Source organism: Echinops telfairi, unplaced genomic scaffold (assembly GCF_000313985.2).
Source record: "Echinops telfairi isolate 266 unplaced genomic scaffold, ASM31398v2 ScPeMD7_10;HRSCAF=50, whole genome shotgun sequence".
Taxonomy (NCBI): Eukaryota; Metazoa; Chordata; class Mammalia; order Afrosoricida; family Tenrecidae; genus Echinops; species Echinops telfairi.
In genome coordinates, this window is record NW_022103907.1 from 5,237,571 (window position 1) to 5,240,949 (window position 3,379).

General features: G+C 34.8%; 1 protein-coding gene and 1 non-coding gene across 2 annotated transcripts in view; one reads left to right on the top strand and one right to left on the bottom strand.

Annotated features, from left to right (window-relative positions):
• The first annotated feature begins 1 nt into the window (after position 1).
• Positions 2 to 3,379, top strand: part of SLC30A6 (solute carrier family 30 member 6) — a 37,657-nt gene continuing 34,279 nt past the window's right edge. The window contains exons 1-2 of the mRNA XM_004718138.2: positions 2 to 41; positions 836 to 878. The gene's annotated coding sequence lies outside the window, so the exon portion shown is untranslated. The remainder of the gene's footprint in view (positions 42 to 835; positions 879 to 3,379) is intronic.
• Positions 67 to 176, bottom strand: LOC115868452. Its single transcript, XR_004045603.1, has one exon. It is a non-coding gene; the product is annotated as a U6 spliceosomal RNA (small nuclear RNA).

Genomic DNA, 3,379 nt, shown 5'->3' on the forward strand with positions numbered 1-3,379 from the left:
TGGCTTCCTACTTATGTGGTGAAGTGCAACAAACAGTATAGGTATGTTTTCATTCTTATTTTTTTTTTTTTAATGGAACGCTTCATGAATTTGCGTGTCATCCTTGCTCAGGGGCCATGCTAATCTTCTCTGTATCGTTCTAATTTTTTTAGTATATATGCCGCCGAAGCAAGCACTGTCATTCTTATTTTTATGGTGTTAGTTATTCGTTTGTTTTTCTGATTTTGAATACATGTGTATCCTTTTCACATAGACACATTTTTGAAATGGATATAAATGATTTAAATGAGGATATTTTCAAAAAGTACATCTTAAGCAATAAATGTTGGTTCATTTGTTGTTTTCAATGAGCTATTGTTTTTAAAATGCTTCAGCCCATTCATAAAATATTTATTTTTAGTGTGATAGACTATTACTTTCAGATATGCAGTGTATAAGATTTTGAAATTTATTGAGTTTTCAAAAAATGGAAGTTTGGTTATATTTTTCTTGTTCTTTTACCTGCTGTGTTTTTATGTGCCTTTATTTTCTTCCTATTGCTTAGAGGTTCCGTTTAACATCGTGCTGAGATGACAGACGCAGGCAGAAAAATGTTGATAGTGCTTTTGTGCATATCCTACTTCATTTTTCCTGATGTAGAAATTAGACTCTAAAGGGAAATTTTGTACTAACCAGCTTGGACCACATTTGTTGATTAAATTTATCAGTTAATTTCTAATATGTGACATTTATGATATATTTTTCATTGATGGATAGGCCTGGTGTGAACAGTTTTTGTATTTTCTTAACAGTCGATTCAGTAATGTTTTAATTAATTGTTTTGTTGTTTTTGCAGCTTTGACTGCCTATACTTACCTGACGATTTTTGATCTTTTTAGGTAAGTTAAAAAAAAAATTCTCTATTTTTATTGCCGGAGATAATCTTCAAACCTTAAACCTCAAACTTAAACTATTCCCTGAAGTCATTTTTCAACCAAACAATGTAAAGATATGTCAAAAATAGTGCTACAAAATTATAGAAACTTTTATTGGACAAAAATATGAGAATATAAGGCTATTGTTTCTTTGACATATCCTCCGTCTATGTCTTTATACTTCAGAAAATGATGCTTCCATCTCTCTAATCCTTTTCTGAATTGTTCTGTGCACTTTTATTTATGCCCTGTTAAAATGGCAGTCTTAGCATCTTTGAGGAACACAAATTGTATTCCTTTGAAATATTCTTAGAGTGTAGGGAACACTAAGATGTCTGAAAGGGCAAAATCAGGAATGGTGGATGGAGTTTTCCCAACAAAATTCTCTTGACATCCCTTGCTACCCTCAAAGAATGAGCTGGGGTTTTGTCGGGTTGAAAACAATGTCTAGGCACAATTTCCTGGCTTTTTTGTCACCGGTGCAGTTTTCCATTTTCTTAAATATTCTTCCTAATAAGGCCCTGTGATCATCCCAATAAGGTCCTGTGAGAAATCCTTCTGAATTGCCTCTGTGGGATCTCAGCAAACTGTCACATAACCTTTTAAGCTGACCTCCTTGCTTCAAAATGAATGGCCCACAGATCTCCTCGGGAGCTAATGCTTTGATTGGACTTTAAAAAATTAATATAAGCCATTTTATTGACTTATTATTTATATACCATACAATGCAATGATTTGAATATATTAAAGAGTTGTGCAATTATCACCACAATCCATTTTAGAACGTGCTCCGTTTTGTACTCATTGCCATTAGCTCCCCATATCCCCCCAACCTTCTCTGCCAGATCCCTAAGAACTGTCATTCTAGTTACTGACTATATCCTGCATTTCATATTAAAAAGGTCATTAAAAAAATCCCTAACAACAGTAAGAAAATAGAACACAGATAAAACTCAATCCAAAAGAAAGTAGAAAATAAAAAGTAGAAACTTGGAAACCCACAGGGAGAGTTCTACCCAATTCTATAGAGTTGCTATGAATCAAAATAGCAACCGTGAGTCTGGTGGTTTTTGTTTTAAAAAATCTATCTGCATTAATTCACTTTCTGATGCACTCTGTCTGAGGGCATAGATATTCACATCCCTGGTCTGTGGTCAGAGGGAATTCTATGGAGGCTTAATACTCATGGGATTCTGAAATGAGACTTACTTAGGTTTTCACTGTCATCCATAGTCCTCTGCAAACTAGTTGCTCAGAATTTAAGCTCTAATACAATTCCCTCCTCTGATCTTGGAATTGGACCTTTATATGAAGGCACCCAAATGAGACGATGACAAGTGTTATTATTGAGAGAACATGTCTGTCGCCACCCACTGATTATGGAGACATATTTAAACACATGTTGTTTGGAATAAATCTGTGCATATCGTTTATCTTAATTACTAAAATATGTCTGCCTTGAACATTGTGTTGTTTCAAAAAATTGTTTATATGCAATCAGATTGAAAAACAACTTAAAGGGCTAGTGGAGAAACTTAGGGAGCAGCGTGTTAACGTGGAATGCAGTACAATATTTGAGAAAAGAATGATCGTACAACCTAAAGGGTATTGTCAGTGTTTCCTGGGTTGTACATATTGAAATTGTTGAAATGGTGTTATCTTTTGCTCTATGTACATAGTTTCATTAAAGCAAAAAATTAAATGTTTTAAGGCTAGTAAGGAATTTTTGTTGGATTCAACTTTTGAAGATGTTTTCTTTGTTTACAGGAAGGTAGTTTGATATATATATTATATATATATAATATTGGCATAGAACACATACAGAAATACAACAATTAGTAGAGATAACGGAAGAAAGCATCCCATTTAAATTGCTGGGTCTTTTCTCCCATAGAGCAGCTGGCAGATTTGAAACACTGACCTTGCAGGTGAACGTTTAACCCTGGCGCCACCAGCACTCCATCAAACAAGCCCTACAGAACAGTTCTGTTCTGTAACAGATACGTGGGAGTCAACTTGTCAGCCACAGTTGGGTTTGGGTTGTGCATTGACTCCAAATCTAAAACTTTCTGGGGAGGACTTTGACCTCTGGAAGAGTTAAGCTGTTGCCCAGGAGCAGAATCATCTGATCAGATCAGAAGCGTTGACTAACTGTGCAGACAAGAACAGAAATGAAGGACGTTAATAATTGTGACACGAGCGAGAGAGAGAATCTTACAGCTCCCTGCTTCATGGGCACTTTCTGGTTTCCATTTGAGAGCTGTAAATTACTTAGACTTTGATATCTCTAAGATACTTGGCATACATTATAAGGATGCATTTTCAGTAATTAGGTAACTAAACCTACTTGATTACATCAGAAAGAGATCATTGTTCCTAGAATTTCACACTGCAGCAGATTGTTGTTTTTTTTTTTTCTTATCACAATCCATTTTTTTATTTTTTTTTTATTAGGGGCTCATACA